General features: G+C 29.8%; 1 protein-coding gene across 1 annotated transcript in view; it reads right to left on the minus strand.

Annotated features, from left to right (window-relative positions):
- LOC129917996 (uncharacterized) overlaps nucleotides 1-14,542 on the minus strand; it is a 54,107-nt gene that overhangs the window by 921 nt on the left and 38,644 nt on the right. The gene's annotated exons all lie outside the window — the stretch shown is intronic.

The raw sequence follows: 14,542 nt of genomic DNA on the forward strand, positions 1-14,542 counted from the left end.
CTCTATTCATAACCGAAAACTAAAAGTTTCTTTGAGGTCTGGTTCCTGAGTTATTTCCAACCAATTTTTTTTTGTTGTTTTTCTTCCGAAGCCGATATCTTTTGACCAAAGCCTCGAAACAAGTTTTGATTTACAGATACGAATTCACAATGACCAGATTATGATATGAGATTTATGTAAAAAAAAAAATATAAAAAATGAGAAAATTAAAAAAAACAAAAATATTTTTTTTTCGGAAAAAATCATGCATTTTAAAAAGTATCCTCCGAAAGTATCGAGTGAGATATCAAAGGAAAGGTCTCTTTAAACTCTATTCATGACTGAAAACCAAAAGTTTGTTGGAGGTCTAATGGCCGAGTTATTTGCACTTAAAACACATTCGGAGGCAGATATCTGCGAAAAAAAATCTATACCTTTTTAATCGACTTGCATTGTACCTAGATAGAATAGATACCTTACCTAGATAATTTTTACGACCATTTGAACATCCACGGCCAGCTGGGAGTTGGCGAAAAAAAAAATATTATTACGACTTGGTATACTGCAATTCCACGATTCCACCACACAACATGGTCCCTAAAGGCACCAATGCAAATATATACACACATCTAAACACAACACAATCCAACATATACCTACACCATATAGATAAGTGCATAGTGAGATGGAGTGCAAAAAGAAAGAGTGCAAATATAAATGTCGGAATCCACTAGGGGGAGCCAAATGCAGTGCTACAGCAGCTCTACTCTCTTTCCCGTCAAAAGAAGATGTACATTTAATTTGTTGCAAGGATAATTTTCTAGTTTTTGTTTTATGCGCTAGGTTCCTGAATCTGGGTAAAAACGGAAGGATTACAACTGGGACCATCACCAGAGAGAGTAGAGGTACCGCACCAGCCACCACTATCACCACCGCCAAGTGGAGGTCAGCAAATAATGTAAATTTGTTTGTTACTCTTTTCCTACACACTATACCTTTACCTACGCTTCACAACAAACTACTACCGCTGTTATATTTTTAAGCAAAAGGGTTTTTATATGCATGAAAGTTAGACAAACACATTTTGCCTTGCAATTTCGCTTTGAAAAACATTTGCAACAAAAGCAGATTACTGAAGTGGATCAGTCATTTTGTTAGTTTGTAGGTAGTACAAAATATATAGTGGAGGTGGTGTACAGTGTACCTGTACATAAAACTGCTGCTATAGTGCATCTATTGGGAATACAATTTATCTGGGTAGGTAGTTTCTGCTCAAATAATTTGTTAGCTAACGAAAATATTGTTGGTGTGTATTTTTTGTGTATTTTCTTTTTTTTACAGAATTTTGAAAACACAAAGTCATTGCATTACAAAATTAAATAAATTTAGTGTTAGTTTTGTTAGAAAATTCACAAGAAGAAATGATGAAATATCCAAGGGAAAATATGGTAAATAACCCTTAGATAAGTTTTGGAAATATTTTAGTTACTAATTCTATTTGGAAAGTCAGCAACACTGGCATACAAATGAATTGGAGAAAGACAAGCTCCGAAATTCGTTGCATTACACTGCATAACACTGGTTAACAAGGGTGCTGTTGCCGAAACAAAAATATACTTTTCTGAAGGTTTTCGGTGTGCTGAATCCGAATCCGAAGTCAGAAAAAATTGATCAGCTCCCGTTTTTGAAATATTGCCGTTAGAAAATGCAAAAAAAAGTTTTTTTGACTACTTCGGACCTTATTTTTTAATATAAGGAAAATTGTTAGAAGATATTTAGTAACGGTTTCTATAAAAACTATTTTCCTTCTTTCAAGAACTTTTTAAATCTTTCCGATATCTTTGTTATTGCCCGAGATATCTTAAAATGAAGTAAGTGGCTTTGGCTTCCTATATCATTAAGGAGATAATGACGTTATAAAATTTATGAAATATGCAAACAAGTGAGGATATCTCGGGAAGTAAAAAAGATATCGGAAAGATTTAAACAGACTTAAAAAGGTGGAAAATAGTTCTTATAAAAACCGTTACTAAAATGCTCAAACAATTTACCTTCTATAAAAGAATAAGGCCTGAAGTACTTCATTTTCTAACGGCAATATTTCAAAAACGGGAGCTGATTAATTTTTTCTGACTACGCATTCGAGTTCAGCCCACTGAAAACCTTCAGAAAAGTATTTTTTTTGTTCCGGCAACAAAAAAAAAGTTTAATTTTGCTAACCAGTGTAATAGTTTTTCAGATGAACTGTCATTTCAGTCGATCATTCATGAGGCAAGTATAGAGATTGTATTTTTCGCTAGAAACCTAACTATGATGGTTTTGATACCTTCTTTTACGAAATTCTTTAAGAAAATTGAAAGAATGACAACGTTTTCAAAACCAGAAAGTGAACGATATGTAGCGAAATAAATGAATTCTAGTAAATGAACTCCGAGAAATTTAATCTGCAGGAGATTTCTTTAACAGATTTGCTTCCAAGAAAAATAGTTTTTCTATAGAATCTAACATAAGTACAGTCAGTACCACGTTTTTGGAGGAAGTACCCCCGGGTTAACCGGTAAAATAAAGAATAATAATAATTAGTGCCCGTTTATAAGCCGTCAAATGATAGCTATGAAAACTTTTAGCTGGATTTTAATTAAATAAATTGCACAACTGGGGTCGCACGTACATGCTCTTATGCTTAAAGTCATTATAATGTTAAAGCTTTTTGTTTTTATTCAAGAAATTTAAAATTTGATATTTTGAAGAAATTTCAAAAGTAGTATAAAAAATTAAATCTGTTTTTATAATTAATTAAACACCGTTTTAAATGATTTCTTATTTCTTGTATAAAAAGGTATTTTTTGAAAAAAAATTTCGAAAATCGTAGGAGCCGTTTTTTAAAAAAATAATTTTTTATAAATAAAAATTTTCTAACATTTTTCAAAAAAAAAGTTGGTATGCCATTTTGAAGAAATAATTAATTTACACATAAAAACGAAATTTAAAGATTTTTCGTCAAACCGTTTTCAAAAAATTGATTTTTCGAAAATTTTTTTCGAAAATTTTTTTTCGAAAATTGATTTTTCGAAAATTTTTTTTTAAATATTTTTAAAAAAACCCAAAAGTGTGTTTTTTGAAAATTTTCTTAAATTTTAATATTACCTTTACTTTAACGCTCTTTTATAAAAATTTTCGTTGAAAGCGGATTAGTTTTGTACAAGTTATTCATAAATCAAAAAAACAGTTCTATGACAGGTTAATAACGGTACCAAAAATATTTTTTTTTATTTCAAAACTTGGCTCTTATGTGTAATACTACACACAAAAATTTTAATCAATATCGTTAGAGCCGTTTTTGAAAAAAATTAACTTTTCTATTTCCGTTATATGGCAGGTAACTACCGTTAGTTTTGGTCATAAAAAAAAATTTCAATTTCCCCTCTAAGGAATCACCCAAAACTGCTAAATACCAAGTTTGAAGAAAATCACTTCACTCGTTTATTCTGCTGCTCCAGATAGAGACAGACACACAGACAGACAGAATTGCCGGACCCACTTTTTTGGCATTCTCCATCATCGTAATGTCACGTAAAATTGTTATCTCGAGTTCGATTTTTTTTACGAATCCTAATCTTGCCCTATAGTACCTACCTATATCGCAAGTCAAAAAAATACGAAGTTGAATTTTTAATAATTAAGACCTTTAAATTTTCCATGTCCGTGGTTTTGATTCGTACGTACATACAACAAAAAAGAACAAACAAAGTTACTAAAATACATTTTTAAACGATTGCTAACCTTTTACAAAATATCTCATTTGATTTCTTTTGTAACAAATATATTTTGGATTTTTTGAAAATTGTTTCTTTTGTAACAAATATATTTTGGATTTTTTGAAAATTGATAGGAAATTTTTTTTAACCTATATAAACTATTTTAAAATTAAAAAAATAATGGTATACCTTTCAAAAAAAAAATTTTTTTAATCCACACATTGAAGCAAAATTTTAAGCAAATTCACTAACCCGTTTTAAAAAAATTGATATTATAAAAATTATTTTATTTGTAATATAATAATAAATTATTATATTTATAATTTTGATAATTTTTTTTTTAATTTATAAATTGTTAATAATACGTGCTTATCCAAAAATTTAGATATTGTTGAGATTGGCAAAGGTATGTATTTAAATTTCAAAAATATAAAGTTGAAAAAAAAAATAAAAAGACTATTTTTTTAATGGTCATTTTAAATGTTTTAAATTCTGTTGAGGAAAATATTAAGCAGGTCTGTAAATGAGGCATAAAAAAAATTCTTCAATAATATGAACCTAAAAGCAGAAGTGCAAAATATTTGTCACAAATACTTTTTATGAACTTTTTTTAAAGTCCTTTTTTGTTTTCTTAAAATAAATATCACACAAAAACTATGTTTTTTATATAGATTTTCCATTGCTGAAACTGAATCCGAAGTCTGTTTTGTCCCATCACGTAAGGTTTTCGAGATAACTTCAAAAAATGTCTCTGATCTGGATGTGCGAATATGTTAATCATATAGTTTTTGGGTCGCTGAATCCAAATTCGAAGTCAATTTTGCCCTATCACGTCCGGTTTCCGAGATATCTTCAAAAAAAATGTCAAACACAAAAGTTCTTATCTGGGGGTCCGAATATGTTAGTCGTATGTTTTTTGGGTCGCTAAAACCGAATCTAAAGTCTATTTTGCCGTATCAGTACAGGTTCTTAAGATATCCTTAAAAAATGTCAGATAAGAACTTTTCTTAAAATAAATATCATTTTTTTAACAATTATGCAATGATTTTATCTATTTATAAGAAATGTTTTTTTTTAAGATTTTATTTTATCATAAAAAGTTTCGTGAAACAGGGTTATAGGTATAAAGCTAGTGTTTGTTTTTTACAATTTTTTTTTTTATTAAAATAATTTTTAATTTAATTCATTCAATGATGAACAAGTTTTTGAAAAAAGAATAGAATTTGACATTATGTATTCAAAGTTTTGACTGAATTTTTACTTCACGAAAACTATTCGCAAAAAATTACTTAAATCGAAAAACATTTGAAAGAATGTAAAAAAAGCTTTCAGAAAGGCTATAGCACAGTATTCTAGATCTTTTTCTTGATTTGTTGTAATTTTTCGAAAATGTTTGATCTTTTTTCGAGAAAAAAACAAACTTTTAAATTTTTGCTAAATGGCAAGTAGCGTTAGTTTTGGTTTTGATCCTTAAAACAATTTGCGGAATTACTCCTCAAAGGAATCAGAATCACCAAATCACTTTTTAGATCCGTTCGTGATAGAAACAGAAAGACAGAGAAAAAAAAATTTGATTTGAAAAAACAAGAGGGAGAAGGTCGGGGAGAGAAAATGCGACCATTTTTGATTTTGTTCCTTAGACTTTAAGGAACAATTAAATGCAAAGACAGTCCTGTTTATAATTTTTTCTTAAGTACCACCGATTTTTTTTTTAATGATTTTTTGACGTTGATGATTTTTTAAGAAGGAATTTGAGCACTGCGAGGGATTTCCTAGGCAACCTGTCAGTTTATTCTGCTGTTCAAATATTTCCAGATCTTTGCTCGGGTCAAAATCACTTTAAGGATCATAGAGGTTATCCAGTGATGTACATTGTCATTTAAAAATGCTCTATTGGTAGAATAAGTATTTTACTTCGTCGAAAAAAGATGTTGAACTTCTATTCACACATCATCTCATTTTCTACTTCAAAATAAAAAAAAAAAAAAACAAATATTGCACACGCACTTTCCTATGGTCAGCCAACAGGACGCATGAATAAATTAAAGGTCTACCTTTTCACATTAACATATTCATTGATCCATTTCAATCGAAATTAAATCAAAACATACAAACTTCTTCTACCTGGTGTATACCTACTTAATGTCTGACCGAAGGCTCTATACGAGTATATCTAAAATTCTACTTTGTTGTCATGTCAATATAAATTAGATAAATCAAACCAAATCTCAAGACGTAACAGAAAGAGAAAAACAGATAGCTGATGGTGAATGTAAAAAAAGCAAAAAAACGAAATTCTTTTACCTTACATCCTTCCTCATCCTTCCACCAACACAACCTAGAATAGAAAGCCCCACATCAATGATGAATGGCTGATCTGAAATGTTGTCGGTGGTTGTTGTTGTTGTTGTAAGTCCTTCAGACTTGATGCCAATATTATTTGCAAGCACAACAATCCACTTGAGAAAGTAATTAACATGAACCTCATAAAGGTAACCTGTCAATGTTAATAACGGATGACTAAAATCACTCCTTGGAAAAAGGCACAGGACAGGACTCTCTCTCTCTCCGTCTCTCGTGTAAATGTCAGCAAAAATGACATTGAACTTTATTATTATTATTCTTGGCTTGTTGTATATCTCTACTCAATGTTGTTGTGTGTTTGCTTTGCTAAGGATAAATGTATACAAAGAAACATGATTGAATTGTAATAGGTATACATTTTTGTATACAGAAAAGATTTAAGGTATTAAGTGGTCGGTTTTTTGAAGATTTGAAAAGTGCAAAGTTAGAAGGAATTGAAAGAGATATCAAATCAAAATGAGGTTTTATGAGGAATAAAGGCCTGTACACTTATAAAGATGTTGACATAAAAGCTAATTATAGTAGTTTTGAGGTGATTTTTGGAGATTAGTAAAAGATTTTTCTACAACTTTTGAAAAGCAATAAAATAAAAAAAAGTGGAATGGGTATGTATGTTCCTTCATAACTTTGGAGCCCTTTATCAGATTTTGAAAAAAGAGGTATCGTTCGAAATGTCTTGCTTGTCCCCTGGCTATAGGCTATGAAAAGTTTTCAAATATGGCATCCTCTTGAGTCTAGAAGCAAAAATAATGTACTAATTATTTAGTACCGCGGCTTTTTAAGAACGTAGTTCGCAAACTGTTGTCGCAAATAGATTCTTTTTATCTCTTAGGAGTGTCCTTTGTTGGGAGCTCTCCTTCGTTGGTTAGTGGTGAAAGGAGGGACGTAATTATACGCGACTCCACTTAGGCCATGGTCACCAAAATTAACTCAAACAAAAGGCAACAAATTACCAGACAAAAATTAAAACTTTCTAGACTAGTTTTGTTGACGACAAAGAGTATCCCCCAACATTAACTTCCATGCAATTAATTTGAAAACCTTATTTTTTTACATCGCAAAGTGGATTATTTGAATTTTGAAGACTTTTTACTTATTCATTTCTCTTGGCAAATTCCTGAAGAAATAAAAAAAAATCTTCATTGTTTTGGGTTGCAATTGAAATTTGTTTCTTATTTTTGAAGAAAATAAGTCCTTAGACCACTGTTTAATGTATACTTACACAATACACACTCGAAGAGCTTTGTTTCTTCATTAAGGATGCTAACTTCAAATGCTTTTATTGTGTAATTTCATTTGCAGAAAAAACAAAAAAAAAAAACAAATACCAAAATCTTACCAAACCATTTTACTCTCTTTCACGTCTCTATAATTGTTGATTTCTTAGAAAAAGGTTCAAATTACCATCCAAACTAAGAAACACACCAACACAACGGAAGAAAAAAATGACTTTCGAAATTTTTAAAAGGAATTCCGGACTAGACTTTAACAATAGGTAGAGGTTACTTTTTGCCAAGTTACCCTTTTTTTTGGGAAATAGCCACTCGACTACCTTACGCAAATATAAATTAACAAAGAAAATTTATTTAAATTTACCCTAAAGGAATTTAAGTTTTCGTTTTTAAGAAGATGCAAGGACTTTGTTTTTTGAAGTTAGAAGAAGGTAAGGAATTTATTATTTTTTTTTTTTGTTTATAAATGAAAAAATAATTCTTGTTTGAGCAGTTAAAATTTTAGTAATTTTTTTTTTGTTTCTTTAGTATTATTTTGTTAAAAAGTTTATAATAACAAAATTTTTTAACCTATTTTAACTTACTCTTTAGAGTCAGGTATTGGTTTCGTGTTAGCTTGAAAAAATTGAGGGTTTTAATCAAATCCAACATCACAAAAAAAGGTTAGGTTAGGTAAAGTCACTATACGTTATGTTAAGTTACGTTACGTTACGTAACGTTACGTTACGTTGCGTTACGATACGTTAAGTTGCGTTACGATACGTTACGTTGCGTTACGATACGTTACGTTACGTAATGTTGCGTTAAATTACGTTACGTTACTTAATGACTTATTAATTATTAATTTTAATAGTTTTGAATGATAGTTTATTAAAAATAATCTTTTTTGAACCTTTTTTGAAGTTATACTTCTTATGGGAGGGTGGGTATGAAAATTTACTTTTGACAAGAATGTCAAAGGGATTATGACGCGATCACCCTGGGTAGCAGGGCTGTCGTTTCACCTTTAGAGTAGGCAGTACTTTAGTATTTAAAAATGCAGTACGCCGCAGTACGGCAAACATAAAACACACAACACGTTGCAAGTTACATGTTTTATGTGGCAAGTTGCATGTGGCAAGTCGTATGTGGCAAGTTGCATGTGGCAAGTTGTATGTGGCAAGTTGCGTGTGGCAAGTTGCATGTGGCAAGTTGCGTGTGGCAAGTTGCATGTGGTAATTTCCATGTGGCAAGTTGCCAGGGTTGCAAAAAGCTCACATTTCAGCTCAGCTCACAGCTCAGCTCAAATTTTAGCTAGGTACCATAGCTTAGCTCATTTGAGCTGAGCTGAAAGTGAGCTGAGCTGAAAGTGAGCGCCCCAACTTCCAACGCCTATATCTCAGAATTTTGAAAAAAATGAAAAAAATTTTTTGATGCCAAAAGGTAGCGAGGACTCTAACCTACATTTGGGTACAACTCCCATCCCTGTAGGTGCACGCGTTCTCAAACCGGGTGAACTTAAAGGTAAAAAAAAAGTTAAGGCCGATTCTGAAAAAATAGGTATGATGTGGCGGTTTAACATGGAAGATGATTTTTTAAAAATCTGAGAATGTGCAAAGCGTAGGCCCATGACACAAGCTATCATTGGGTATCACTCCCAAAAATTGCTCTCAAGCGGTTTAGCTTCCAGGAGCATTCAAAGATTCGGGGATTTTTCGAAAAAAAATTTTACCCCAACTTTCAAACGCGATTTTCTCGGAATTTTGAAAAAAATCGAAAAACCGGATTATTCCACTATCGGCTAGCTGAGAATATAAGCTTTCATATGGCACCACTCCCCTGTCTCTAGATCAAAGCGTTCCAACGCCTATATCGCGGAATTTTGAAGAAAATGAAAATAAAATTTTTTGATGCCAAAAGGTAGCGGGGACTTTAACCTACATTTGGGTACAATTCCCATCCCTGTAGGTCCACGCGCTCTCAAACCGGGAGAACTTAAAAGTAAAAAAAAAATAGGCACGATTCTGAAAAAATAGGCATGATGTGGCGGTTTAACATGGAAGGCGATTTTTTAAAAATCTGACAATGTGCAAAGCGTAGGCCCATGACACAAGCTATCATTTGGCATCACTCCCAAAAATTGCTCTCAAGCGGTTTAGCTTCCAGGAGTGTTCAAAGATTCGGGGATTTTTCGAAAAAAAATTTTACCCCAACTTTCAAACGCGATTTTCTCGGAATTTTGAAAAAAATCGAAAAACCGGATTATACCACTATCGGCTAGCTGAGAATATAAGCTTTCATATGGCACTACTCCCCTGTCTCTAGATCAAAGCGTTCCAACGCCTATATCGCGGAATTTTGAAGAAAATGAAAATAAAATTTTTGATGCCAAAAGATAGCGGGGACTCTAACCTACATTTGGGTACAACTCCCATTCCTGTAGGTCCACGCGTTCTCAAACCGGGAGAACTTAAAAGTAAAAAAAAAATAGGCGCGATTCTGAAAAAAAAGGCATGATGTGGTGGTTTAACATGGAAGGCGATTTTTTAAAAATCTGATAATGTGCAAAGCGTAGGCCCATGACACAAGCTATCATTTAGCATCACTCCCAAAAATTGCTCTAAAGTGGTTTAGCTTCTTCAAACGCGATTTTCTCGGAATTTTGAAAAAAGTCGAAAAACCGGATTGTACCGGAATTTTTTTTTTATGATAAAAAAAGAAATATTTTACTAAAAAAAATAGAAATATATTTACTATCAAAAACACCAAGAGAAAAGATCACGAAAAATTATCTGCCTTATTTATAAAAATATCTATGTGTTAAAATAATTCCATTAATAACTAGAACCAAATATCTTAAGCTATGGTGTTATATAAAAGTTTAAAATATCTTCATATTTCATTATACTTTCCAAATAAAAATCAATGTATCCTCTCACCCATCACAGCTCAGCTCAGCTCACTTTACCTTAGCTCACCCAACAGCTCAGCTCAACCATCAGCTCAGCTCACTTTCAGCTCAGCTCAAATGAGCTGAGCTATGGTACATATCTCACTTTTGAGCTTTGTAGCAACCCTGCAAGTTCCATATTGCTACTACTAGTGCTGAAGCACACACAATTCTCATAAAATTACCATATCGAACATTTTATGCGCAATTTATTTACTTTCGTTAAACATATACGTACGTTCTGAACCGCACAACATGAGTAAAGTTCACAGATTAAATTGAAAACTACATGGACGCAAGGAGGATGAAAGAATTAATTTATTGTTCACTTGATAAAAATGTAAAAAACGAAGTGTGGATTAATTAATTTAATAATAGAAATTAAAAATATCAAATGAAATTCATTTATATATATGTATACTGAATGAGAAGTATAACTTCAGTCGAGTGTACATGTGTACACACACTCTTTTTTTTATTTGCTTTGGAGGTCGAAAATTGTTCAAAAAGATGTTTTTGCAATTTTAAAAACAAAAATAATTTTTCTTCCATTTCTTTAAAATTTTCTTTTTATATTAAATTAAAATTATTTTTTTATGAATTTAAATTATGCAGTTTTAAAATTTTAACCGGCTTTTTATACAAATTTGTGAATATTTTTTTATTTTGAGTATAAATTATTGTCCTTGTTAAAAAAAAACAAAAAGCAAAAAAATTTGAAAAATAAAATAAAAAAATCAGCCCCTTTTTTTGTTTTGAAGACATTCCTAACCCATTTTTTTTTTGCATTTTATAATGGAAAGAAAAAACATGTTATTGAAATTGCCTTCTTTATAATTTTTTTTTCTTCATTCGGTTATGCGACAGAAGCTGTCAGAAACAAAAATATTTTTTTTTTTGTATTCATTTACCATCGAATTGAAAATAAAAAAACATAAATAAAATTCTTATAAATTCCCTTTGTAAAAATTGTTGTTGTTGGAAACCTTCTCTGGACTCACTTTCAGAAGATGTTTTTTGTTTTTTTTTTTTTGTTTTTGGGTTTGTGGTGTTTGCAGATTTTTATCAAAAGCAACAAAAAACCATTTTACCTTCCGAACTTTTTTTTTATAGATTTAACTTTGCAATTGGAAAACCGTGTATCAGAGTTTCCATAAAGCAATCGAAAGGAACCCTAAAAAATAAATAAAAAACTTAACATCGATTTGTTTTTCTCAAACGAATGGTTGAATAGTCCTTGAACTGTGTTGGCCAAAAAAAATGAACTTTTTCAATCGAGAAAGTAAAAATGTAGCTTTGCTTTTAAAATACTTTGTTTTCACTTGATTTTTGTGGGTTTCGAAATGTTGTTTTAAGGATTGCTGTTCATTTTTTTTTTCACCAAAAGGCTTTCATCAATCAAAAGCTAAATACGAGAAGAGTTTTATTGGAGATGAAAAAAAAAAACACTTTGAAAGAGTGAAAGTTCAATTTTGTTCTATGGTTTTTCTTCTATAAAGATCCTAAAGCGATATCGTTTAGAGGAGATTTTAAAAAGAGCATTTTTTTTTGAAAAAAAAAAATAATAGTTTTTTTTTTTAAGTTATAATTCTTTTGGAAAGTGAAAATTATAATTGAGCCAATTTTAAGCTTGAATATGATTTTTATTTTTTACTATGTTTCGATTTGAGACGTACCTAAAAAAGTACAACTTCTAACACGGTTTTTTTTAATACAAAAAAGTTTCCTCCTCCTCTTCTTCATATAAAAATAAATACATACAAAAACAAAAAAGTGTAAAAAAAGCGATTGAAAGAGAATACAAAAGGAAATGGAGTTGTAAATTTGTCGATTTGCAGCGCAACACAAAGAGGTTTATCTTTGGCACCCCATTGTCTTGGAGTCTGTATTTCTTTTGTTTCCGTTTTCAATGGAAATAATATAACCACTCCATGGAAACCTATACAACTAAAAAAAAAAAGTAGAAGGATGGGCGTTTGTAATAAATTGCAGTTCGTTAGAGTAAAGAACAAAAATAAGAAAACGGAAATATACCAAAAATAAAAAAAAAAAATATAAAGAATATCTTTAAAAATACATTTTTTGGTATTACGGTGTGTATATGGAAGATTTTGCTTCTTGTATTTTATCATGGATGGCGCGCGATGACATTTTTGTCTTTTTTAATATATTTTTTTTTTCATTTTTTGTGTTGTGTTGCAAAAAAAAAAGTTATTGTAATCAAGGATCATAATAATAATAAGAAGATTCTTTGTGCACAATTTTTGAAGAAACAAAAAAAAAAAAGTTTGAAAAGGTTAATGTTTTGATTTAAAAAAAAGAACAAAATTTTCTGAAAATATTATGAAAATATTATTGAAGTTCATAGAGGCATAATTGCACTGCCAAAAACAGGCATTTCTTTTAATATTATCGTAATATCAAAAAATTGAAAAAAATGTAAGTACTCTATGTTAAAAGATATTACGTGCTTAAAACAGACCACTTTTTGAAGTGAAAACTTCTTTAGTATCGTAGTGATTTGAAACAAGATGAAACGATTTTTTTTTGTTTTAATAGATAGATGAATAAAATTTGTACTGTAGATAGGTAATTAAATAAACTATATTTGTACAAAATTTCAATTAATTTCATTTTCAAAATTCTGAGATAACGGTAAAAAGATGTTCTTTATCTACACACGTTATATCTTTTGATCTAGTGCACATACAAATTTGATTAAACTTTAATACGCATGCTGATAACATAACCTTTTATTTGATATATCACACATAACGTTACGTGCTCTACAAGTTACACAATCTTAAATTGAAAAAAAAAAAATTGAAAAATACCTCAAAACACATGTAGAGATCTGTTGCCGATGGTTGACTTTAAAAAATTCTAACTTCTCTTGTAGGCATCTTTGAAATGAGGTTGATACGTCATATGAAAGGTGAAACAATAAACTTTCACATGGTATAAAATTTTTTTAGATTGTCAAACAAAAAAATTGATTTAATAGCATGAGAACATAAAAATAATTTTTTTTCTTTTTGCTTTTTTTGATGAAATTTCATTGAGTTTAAAAAATATTAGCTCTCTTTGTAGATGTCTCATAGACGATAGACACCGATACATATATCTTGAGCTTGGACAATAAGCTTTCAGATGGTATAAAATTTTTTATAGATTGTTAGGGAAAAAATGCATTTAATAGCGTGAGAAGATAAAATTACGTGTTTTTTCGCTTTTTTTTGATGAAAATGATTGTTTTCAATAAATAATTTTTATACTTTTTGTGGCTTATAAAAATTTTAGTATGGCTTTATTCTTTAGCTAAATTTTGTAAGCTTTTAAATGGTTTAATTTTTTTTTTTTTCAAAAAAATGATTTTTTAAGGTTTCACTTCTACCACGTGTGAATTGCACACATGTTTTTTTTATAATTATCCCACAAATGTGACCATAAAAATAATTGAAATTTTGTACAAATAAAGTTTTGTTTATTGTCTATTTTATCTATTCATCTATCAAAATAAAAAATATGTAAAGAAAAAAAATGGAAAAAAAATTGGGGCAAACAAAATGTTTTTTTTTTCCGTTTATTGGTAAAAAATAATTTGAGAAATCCAGTTTTTTTTCACGAGTAAGTGAATCAATTTCACCTATAAGTCCTGTATGTTTGAAATTTTATGCAATCCTTCAAAAATTCCTAAAAATAAAAAAAACACTTAAAAATAGCTATAACTAAAAATAGTTGTTTTTCAAAAAAATCATATTTAAAAAAAGGGCTTAGAAAAAAATTCATATTAAAAGTATAGGTAACTACAATGGCCACTTTTTGCAAAAAGTCAAAAAGTGAACATTTTCAAACCTATTTTTTGACAGTTTTTGTAAACCACAGAATTAAAAATAATGATGCAAAAAGCCTATTTTTTTTTTGGTAAAAAAAAAAATTTTGTAATTTTTTTAAAAAACAAACAGCGCTTTTATTTTGTAAATTTCCCACTTTTTCACTTTTTAGGTCATTGTAGTTAAGGCTTAATTTTAAGAAAAAAGTATGACATTAAGTTAAAAATTATATAAATGTAAGTATACATTCAATCATAGGAAAAAGTTTGAAATTATAAGGCAACATCAGAAAATAAAGAAGCAGCAAGCAGTTTCGTTTATCGGAGAAAATTTTTTTCAGAAATTTCATGAAAAACTTTATAATTTTAATAATTCTTTTTTGTAAGAAAAGGAATATTGTGTAAGACTACCTGAATAATATAAAAGAAAACAGCAGAAGCAAAGTTT

The sequence above is a fragment of the Episyrphus balteatus genome, chromosome 4 (assembly GCF_945859705.1).
Source record: "Episyrphus balteatus chromosome 4, idEpiBalt1.1, whole genome shotgun sequence".
Taxonomy (NCBI): Eukaryota; Metazoa; Arthropoda; class Insecta; order Diptera; family Syrphidae; genus Episyrphus; species Episyrphus balteatus.